Raw genomic sequence first — 10755 nt, 5'->3', positions numbered from 1 at the left:
CTGTACTTCCTAGAACTGCATTAAAAACTAATGAGGTGTTCAGAGGGGCAGCTGCAGGAGCCACTTGGCTATCTAAAATTTGCATGTAATAGCGAAGGAAGAAAAAAATACACAGAGACCATTATTCATTGGGTAGCCAGAAAGAGTCGCAAGAAGAAAGACTGAGGCAGTCCCCGGTGGTCATTTCTTTTTCTTGAGATTTGACCCAGTGTTCGTGTATGTCATATTTATATTTCAATTAGTGATATTCATGAGAAATGTCTGGTTCAATATTTGAATATTTTGATTATTTTATTAATTTTTCCCTCTTTAATCCAATTGGATTATTTTCGGATCCTCCCTCCTCTTCTGTATCCTTAGTGACCATCAATTAAAAGAGAAGCTGTCGCATGCAATGATACTGAGCTTTTAACACTTCATCCAAGGGTAGCTGATTATGAGATTAGAGAGGTGCCAAAAGTAATCTATCAGCTGTGAAGGAAGCATTTCAATAGATCAATCAGCCCTAAGCAAAATGTTGTGTCTCATAGTGGGAATAGTGGTTCTGGTGGAAGCCTTTGTCTTATGCTGAGGGTAAAAGGGGTACAGCCAGTTGTCCTGTCACCACATCCAAAGTGAGCATTGAGGTGTACAGTCATATGAAAAAGTTTGGGAACCCCTCTTAATTCTTTTGTTTATCATCAGCTGAGCTTTCAAAGTATCAACTTCCTTTTAATATATGACATTATGTTTATTGGATTAACAGAAAATATGCATTTATGATGCATCATAACAAAATTAGACAGGTGCATAAATTTGGGCACCCCAACAGAGATATTACATCAATATTTAGTTGCGCCTCCTTTTGCAAATATAACAGCTTTTAGACGCCTTTTATAGCCTTTGATGAGTGTCTGGATTCTGGAGGAAGGTATTTTTGACCATTCTTCCATACAAAATCTGTCCAGTTCAGTTAAATTTGATGGCTGCTGAGCATGGACAGCCTGCTTCCAATCATCCCATAGATCTTCGATGATATTCAAATCAGGGGACTGTGACGGCCATTCCAGAACATTGCACTTCTCCCTCTGCATGAATGCCTTTGTAGATTTCGACCTGTGTTTTGGGTCATTGTCTTGTTGGAATATCCAACACCTGCGTAACTTCAACTTTGTGACTGATGCTTGAACATTATCCTGAAGAATTTGTTAATATTGGGTTGAATTCATCCGACCCTCGACTTTAACAAGGACCCAGTCCCCGAACTAGCCACACAGCCCCACACCATGAAGGAACCTCCACCAAATTTGACAGTAGGTAGCAGGTGTTGTTCTTGGAATGCGGTTTTCTTCTTCTGCCATGCAAAGCACTTTTTGTTATAACCAAATAACTACATTTTTGTCATTTCAGTCATCAGTCCTAAGCACTTTGTTCCCAAATTAATCTGGCTTGTCTAAATGAGCATTTGCATACAACAAGCGACTCCGTTTGTGGCATGAGTGCAGAAAGGGCTTCTTTCTCATCACCCTGCCCTACAGATGTTCTTTGTGCAAATTGCGCTGAATTGTAGAACGATGTACAGATACACCATCTGCAGCAAGATGTTCGTGCAGGTCTTTGGAGGTGATCTGTGGGTTGTCTGTAACCATTCTCACAATCCTGCGCATATGCCGCTCCTGTATTTTTCTTGGCCTGCCAGACCTGGGTTTAACAGCAACTGTGCCTGTGGCCTTCCATTTCCTGATTACATTCCTTACAGTTGAAACTGACAGTTTAAACCTCTGAGGTAGCTTTTTGTAGCCTTCCCCTAAACCATGATAGTGAACAATCTTTGTTTTCAGATCTTTTGAGAGTTGCTTTGAGGATCCTATGCTGTCACTCTTCAGAGGATAGTCAAAGGATAGCACAACTTGCAATTGACCACCTTAAATACCTTTTCTCATGATTGGACACACCTGTCTATGAAGGTCAAGACTTAATGAGCTAATCCAACCAATTTGGTGTTGCAAGTAATCAGTATTGAGCAGTTACATGCATTCAAATCATCAAAATTACAAGGGTACCCACAGTTTTGCATACCCAGTTTTTCACATTTGATTTAATTTCATATAACTAAATACTGCTTCACTAAAAATCTTTGTTCAGAAAACACCCCAGTACTCCTAGGAAATGAAAGACATACCACTGCTATCTTTTTTGTGAAAGTAAATTATTATGCAGGCTGAGAGGGGTTCCCAAACTTTTTCATATGACTGTATGTGTTAAAGAGGACTGATGGAGGAATGGTTGAGAAAACACACTAAAAACGAGAGAGATATATTTTTTAACTGCCTGAACTGGAATGACTGAAGTAGCACCATGCTTCTCTTTAACACACTGTCACTTCTTTGATGCCCTCTCTTCATAGAAATATTCCTCATATTAAAAATTCAATAGCAGTTAAGCTTTTCACTAGTGCTGTCTCATTTTAATCACTGAAATTTAAAGCTTCATCTACTTAAAAAGGTGGGAGAGATAACAATGTTTTTGTGATTTACCATACGCATGATCCAAGATAAGTAGCTTCCAAAATTAAGAAAGCATTGGGCATTTGGAAACTAATTAAAAAACCTTCTATGCACCCATGATGCCTAGGTGACAGAAGTGGAATTCCAAAGCAGTGCTAGTGATGTATTTTTTGTGAGGGAAAACAAATAATTATTTTTTAAAAAAAAAATGCACAATTTAAAAGTGGTGGATGTATATTTTGACTGTTGTAAATTCTTTTTTTTCAGCCATGAAAGTCTAAATGTAGCTTATTTGCATAAAGTAATATGTGCTTGAATCTGCCTATATCTTGCAGCTGTTTGCTTTTGTCATCTGCCATAAATATTCATTTCTGGCAATGCTCTGGGACAGCCAGAACCGCAAACACTTAGCCCCAGGGTCGCTAGGGAATCCAAAATGACATTAATTCATTGACAGAATGCATACTCAGTCAATATTAAGCTGACCACTAGAGAACGAAGGTACAAAAATAGCCATGTGGTATCATCTGCAAATGTGGGGCATCAGTAAAGGGGTAGGGGGAACCATTATAATCAAACACTTTTGTAATTCTTTGTCTTGGGAGCATTGCAGCGAAACAGTAAACCGAGGTCTGTCCCTCTTTAAATATATAGTAGGTCAAAATTTCCCCACTTATTGTTCATTTTAATGACTTCTGTTTTATTTGACTTTTGCTAAATATTATGTGAATAAAGAAAGGCTGAATGCCTTTTTTCTCACTTTGTCACAGTTGCCTCCTTATTTATAATAATCATATGCTTATTTATATGAAGTACAGTTTCCATTATTCATTGTTGAGTTACACAACAACCGTAAAGGTTTCTGTTGCCTTCTTTCTTTTTGACAGGGACCTTTCTACTCCCTTCTACACCCGATTGCATTTTAATCAACATCTTGCTGAGAATACAGTCTGAATATGCTAGGATGAAATTATAATTACAGTTTAAATCCTGTCTGTTTTACTTTGGACATTTTATGATTAAACATATCTATATCTACATTAAACTATACATCATATTACCTAATTTATTTATATATATATATATATATATATATATATATATATATATATATATATATATATATATATATATATATATATATATATATATATATATATATATATAAGAAGTAAAGTAAAACTATTGTATGTTCTTTTATATTTTTCCATTTCTGTACCCAGGAGAGCTGAACAGTATATCACATTTGGAATTTCGATTGATAAATTATTATGTGCTTGAAATTCTGTTGAAAAGTGAGGAACAGGACTTTTCATTTGAAAACTATGTTTTAGTGGATTTTCAAAAGTGAACTCACAGTTTTCTATTTGTAAACCTCTTGAGAATAAAAAAAAAAAAGATAAGTAAACTGCTATAAAAATGGTCTCTTTCATTCTTTGCCTTGTTTGAAATGCCAGTTGGAGGGTTTCTTGACTTTCTCTCTCTCTCTCTTTCTCTTTTTCTTATGTTACAGCCTGCTTATATAATAAAAGTTGTTCTCAATCGTTCTTGATGTTGCAGTTTCATAGGGTAGTAAGCAATGTGCCATATTTAAAGATATGAATGTTAATTTGAATTAGAATCAGACTTACAAAAACATCTGCCGTCTTTGAAGCTGTAACAATAAAATCAAACTTTTGTAACTAATTTCCAAAGTTGCATTTTTTAAATAAACTTGAGCTTTTACCCAGCTTGCAAAAGACCGTTTATATTTATTTTCATAGCTAATGTACAAAAAAAAAAAAAGAATAATCTAAATGAACAGCCATAAAATTTTCATTACAGCTTTTAAGACCAGGAATTGGTCTTTAGAGATCTGCCTTGAAGTTTTCTGCAATTTCCATCTTTTTTTGTCTTACTTATTTTTTTTCTTTCAAGATTGCTATAGAATCTAAAATAGAAGGCACATTACCTACTTCTAAAAGATTATATTTGTTTCAGTTAAAAATATTTCTCTTTTTTGCTATTTATTTCCTTTTTTTATTTCAGTATTCCCGATTTTTTTTCAGAATGGATAAGAAATACCCCTGAAATGTTGGCATAAGTGGATCTTTGCTGCTGTGCATTTATTAGTTATATGGTTTTATGTAGTTGCTTGAAAGCCTCCGGCACAAATAAAAGAATGAATTTGTACTTGTTATGGGTTTACTTTTAGTGTGTGTGTGTTTGTTTTTTTTTTTTTAGTTTGCTAAGCTAAGGACCTCAAGCAGCTAATCTCAAAGCTCCCAAACCCCTCTAGAGACACACTGGGCAGTTTTTAAATATTGTTAAAAATGCAATGGTAAGATGTTTAGAAATTGTTTAGCAAACAAATGTTTTCATTTTGAGGTTATGTAATGATACAGGGAAAACCGTTTATTTGACAAGATTTCCGACTTGAGGGGCAGCAGCTACTGTCAAAGGACTGCAAAGTGCTAGATATTGGTGTGTCAGGTACTGTTAGACTGTGTATTGAAACATCAGAAGCTTGGTTTCAGCTGCTTGTCAGTTTGTTATGCGATGTTATACAGGAATTCTTACTTTATGCTCATCACACTGCTGTGCATCATCAGAGGGGTTTTATAAATTCAAAAACAGACGCTTCTGTTTGGGTTTCTTTGTTTTAAACAGTCTGCAGGCTTATTAGTTATTAGTTTAGCTAATAGCTTTGCCTAGTTTGCTGGGGAAATGATAAATGCATTTCTTTTATTTAATTGAAAGGTCTTTCTCTGTGCAGCAAGAGCACTTCAAGAATAAAAATAGCTCAGCAGTGAACTTAATATGAAATAAAGTTTTGTTGAAGGGAATATCACTTTAAATTTGGAACATTATATTACAAGTAAGAACAGTATTTGTACATTTTGGTAAAGACAAAATAAACTTTAAGTATTTTAGACCTTGTTTTTGTTTTTTCTATTTTTTTTTCTTTTACTGCCTCAGAATGAAAGACGAGCAGCCTTCACGACATTTATGTGGAAGGCGCGTTTGCCTTTAGTGATTCTCTGTTCATGTGTGGATATTCGTGGCTTTCTTTGCAGTTTTTAATACCAGTTATAAATATTGTCTTTTTAACCTGCTTTGAGTTCTGTGTTCCTCTTGTACTTGAGTAACAGCACACAACTTAAATGCTACAGTTAAAGCAACTTTTCTAGACTTAAATTGCACAGTGAGACCATGCAGTCCTTTTTAAAAATTTAATTAAACTCTAGCAGAGTTGCCGAAATGCATTTGATTTTGCCTTCAGTGTTAAAAGAGGCACCCTGCAGATGGTGGGAATTATCTCTGAAAGACCGTAGAGGAATCCTCAAGTACAGGGCCTTAAGTACAAAGGAAATATCCACAGTTAGAGGGAGTTAAACCCCAACAGACAGAGGGCTTGGAGTTCAGAAACCAAATTCACAAATAAAATGCCTGAAAGTCAAATGGTAGATCCACAGACAGAGGGTATTGGAGTCCAAATGTGGAAGTCAGTTAAACGTTCTTAGAAAACTACAGTAGGAATCCATGGATCGAGCACATGAGCATTGTAGTCCAATAAACCGGTTCCAATGGTAAAGGGTTTCAAGCCAAATGTGAATTCATACATCTATAGAGGATATTAAACTCCACAACAACAACATTTATTTATATAGCACATTTTCATACAAACAGTGCTTTACATAATAAAGAATAGAAAAATGAAAGACACAATTATAAAACAAAATAAATCAACATTAATTAACATCGAATAAGAGTAAGGTCCAATGGCCAGGGGGGACAGAAAAAACAAACAAACAAAAACTCCAGACGGCTGGAGAAAAAATAAATAAAATCTGTAGGGATTCCAGACCATGAGACCGCCCAGTCCCCTCTGGGCATTCTACCTAACATAAATGAAACAGTCCTCTTTGGATTTAGGGTTCTCACGGAAGGACTTGTTGATGAAGATGGTCACGTAGACTTCTGCCTTTTAATCCATCCATCATTGTTGGAGCATCATGAAGCTTTGAGTAGGTGGAGGTGGCGCAGGCCACCACCACAAAGAAACAAACAGAAAAGAGAGTAGGGGTCAGTATGGATTTTAGAGCCACCATGAATAGTTATTATGATGAATTGAACATATAGAGTATCAGGATTAAGTTAAATTAAGTTAAATTGAAGTTATAAAAAGGCCATGTTAAAGTAATGTGTTTTCAGCAGTGTTTTAAATTGCTCTACTGTATCAGCCTGGCGAATTCCTATTGGCAGGCTATTCCAGATTTTAGATGCATAGCAGCAGAAGGCCACCTCACCACTTCTTTTAAGTTTTGTTCTTGGAATTCTAAGGAGACACTCATTTGAGGATCTGAGGTTACGATTTGGAATATAAGATGTCAGACATTACGATATATAAGATGGGGCGAGATTATTTAAGGCTTTATAAACCATAAGCAGAATTTTAAAGTCAATCCTGAATGACACAGGTAACCAGTGTAGTAACATTAAAACTGGAGAAATGTGTTCTGATTTTCTTTTCCTAGTTAGGATTCTAGCAGCTGCATTCTGCACTCTTTGCAAACGATTTATATCTTTTTTGGGTAGTCCTGAGAGGAGTGCATTACAGTAATCTAGTCGACTGAAAACAAATGCGTGAACTAATTTCTCAGCATCTTTCAGTGATATAAGAGGTCTAACTTTAGCTATGTTTCTTAAGTGAAAAAATGCTGTCCTAATGATCTGATTAATATGCGATTTAAAATTCAGATTACAGTCAACAGTTACCCCTAAGCTTTTTACCTCCGTCTTGACTTTTAATCCTAATGTATCCAGTTTATTTCTAATAGCCTCATTGTATCCATTCATGGATGGATCACTAAGATTTCAGTTTTCCACACGACCAGATGTACAGCTAGAGGTTATTTAAACAAATTAGGACATCCACACCTAGTGTACTAAAGTCCAAAGGAGCAGTCTACAGGTAGGTGTCAATGGAATACAATAAGCTATTCAAAGATAAAGAGCATTAAAGTTCAGCAGTAAAATCCACAGATCCCAGCACATAATATGAATGTTATTAGAATTCAAGACAGATTCCATAGGTAGATGATGTGGAGTGCATAAGTGAAATTCACAGAGGACATTAAAGCCCAATGGAAAGTCCACAGATTGAGAGTATTAGATTCTAAATGAGAAATCTACACATAGACATCACTAGAATAGAGATTATTAAACTACAAAGGGAGAATCTTCTGAGAAAGGGCAGCAAAGTTCAAAATTGAAATCCGCTGATAGTATGTATTAGGGGCCAAGTGAGAAATAAACTCCTAGACATTTGTGAAATGCAAAGCGGGCATTAGGGTCGACATGGGAATCCACACGAACAGAACATTTGAATTCATAAGGGATACTGACAGACTGTTGTTATTTGAAGCCAATTAGGAAATCAACACATAGACATTATTAGAATAAAGAACAGAATCCAAAGTTAGAGGATTATGGTAACAGAGAAATTTATAAATAGGCAACCTTAGTTAAGAAATTCCAAGAGTCATTGACGTTACAGAGAAGGGGTTATCTTTCAAAATGGTGAATCAATCACAGATAGACAGCCTAGAATCCACTGAATCAACAGATGAAGGAGTTTGGAAAAGAAATGGGAAATTGGTGACATTACTGGGGAACTAATCAGAAATTGATATGTAAAAGACTTTAGAGTGTGTGTCAGGATCTGGTTGTATTTAGATTTTCTTTTTGACACTCATTATTAAAACATTATTTTTTTTATCATTGTTGATAAGTGACATCACCAGCCTTCTATTGCTTTGTTTACAAGTTCTTATATTGGCGCATTAAGTCATGGCAGCCATCTTATTTAAGAGCAGTCTGAACATAAGAAGATTTTTTACAATAAAGGAAAGTCCCATTCAATAGGCATAGATTTCAAAGCAATTAAAAATATGACACATTTGAGAAAATTCAAGGTGTCATGAGTTTACTATGTCTACATCAACCAACCTGACAAATGGCCCTAAAATACAGTGTCTGTCATTCTTTAAAACTTTGTGAAGATCATGTTATATAAAGGACAGATTTTAATAGTTAAGAAGTAATGGAATTAAAAAGCCATCTGGTTTCAGTGGACTTGTAACTTCTAGTGACATTCTTAATCACAGTACCCAGTTTCTAATCTGTCCTTCTTCAAAATGTCATCATAGGAATGGTCCCTCTCTCTCTCTCCACTCCGTTCAGGGCCATCTTAACGTATGGACATGCTGAGCAGTGCTAATCAATGTATGTTGTGACTTGCCAAGTGGTTGTGTAGGTAGGAGCCCGAGTGCACTGCTTTGACCGGGGGCCTATACTGCTGTTAAGACAGCCCCGACTCCATTTACTACTGCATTCTAGGGCTTGCAGACGATCATTTCCCATTGTTACACTGCAGATGTGGCTATGGTTTTCTAAACTAGCTATATTGCAGTTGGTTCTACTTCTGTGTAAAATTAGCTAGAAGACAAATCCTGGGTACTTGTAAAAATCCTCTTCACCACTGGTCAGCCCTGAGCAAAGTGACTCAACAACAGAAAAGAGAATTGTCAGAAAAAGGACATGTGAGTCCAAAATAAATTCACAAGGGATGAGTTTTAGAAGAAATACACATGTTAAGGGCATTTAGTCTGCTTTAAGATTCTGCAGACTTAAGACTTTATGCTGGAAATGTGATGTCAATGTGTTCCAGAAAAAAATGTATCAGACAGGAGGCATACGGCCTTGGAGTCTGTCCTTGAAAGCAGCTTCTTCATGACTGCAGTAAGTACTAAGTATTTGGAAATGCTCTGCCCGTGAATTCAGTCTGACAGTTCTTACAGACAGCTTTAAAATTAAAGTATCTAAAATCAAATTGTAATATAATGTATACAAGTCAAGGGCAATCTGGAATTGGTCTTTTGCTTAAACAGTTAACGTGTTAGTGTGAAGCAGGAGCCTAAAGAGTGGTATTAAAAATATCAAATGTTATGTTCCAGTAACTACAGAAGCAAAAACAATGAAGTGATGCAGCATCATTTAATGAATTATCAGTTGGTGACACGGTCATACTAAATTATTCCTTTGTCTGAATCTTAGTCTCTTAAAAAAATCATAACGTTATAAATTAAGTTTGAATATTATATTCTAAGTAAATACATCCAGCTAAAGTGGCTGCTTATCTGAATGTTTCCCTTTTTTTTCCTTCTCCTACCATATTTGATTCTGAGTATAAATGAGTCCAACTTGATGTTTCGTGCTGTATCATTGCCCACACATTTACGTTGTTGTTATAAACCTGCATCCTTAGAACAGACCTTCATAGTGAAGTCCTGTGCAATATATTATCACTAGACTGAGTTATGTGCTGCATAAATAGCTCAGTTTATTTGAAATCCAAAACTGGGAAACTTCTGGAAGAGTGGTGTTCATGCTACGTGGCAAACCTAAAAGTGGCTCTCCATCACAGAGATGCTCTTGGGCCGCCAGGCTACTAAGTTGTCCATAAAAACCTGGCAAAAAGAATTATTCCAATGAGAAATGTTCATGGATTTAAATGTTCCTGCGGGTACTCTGGTCCCCTTGTGGCCAATGTTAATGTTTAACAGAGATCAACTTTTTAGGTGTGTCAGTAGGTCAGGAACTAAGAGAGGCAGAAGTCTTTTGCTGGTTGGTGGTGAAGTTGCTCACCCTTTTGACCACAACATCATATATCAGGAATATTTGTATGTGTTTTCCTTTCTTTCTTTAAAATGCTTAAGCAGTTATGGAGGAAATATTCATGTCATTAATCGTATAGTGCTTGTGCAATCATCTAATAACGTGACAACTTCTGAGAAGGAGTTTAGTAGTCTGTTCTGCGTACCATCTACATTACTTTTAGAGCATTTGGGGCAGCAGTTATTTCATGTTCATATTAATAATATAAATCTCCACTTTTAAGAGGTTTATGTTTTATAATATATAAGATATCTTGATGTAGAATGGCTTAATGAAAGGCTTTCCTACAGTTGTCGTAACCCACATTGAAAAGTCGATTAAATAAATTATTAGCTGTGTTAAACATAATCACAAAGGTAATCATACAAATACCTCACTGTAATTACAGTTTAAATTTGTTGCCTCTTGTTGTACATAGCCATAAAAATAAAATGTGCATTGTATTAAAATGCATTTTCTGACTCACAGAGCATCTTGTTCTGACTGTAAAAACCCAACTTAACATTTGCTACAATTTAATTTTATATCGTCATATCGTCATACCAGCTCC

The sequence above is a fragment of the Polypterus senegalus genome, chromosome 1 (assembly GCF_016835505.1).
Source record: "Polypterus senegalus isolate Bchr_013 chromosome 1, ASM1683550v1, whole genome shotgun sequence".
NCBI lineage: Eukaryota > Metazoa > Chordata > Cladistia > Polypteriformes > Polypteridae > Polypterus > Polypterus senegalus.
Note: the sequence above shows the minus strand (reverse complement) of the source record.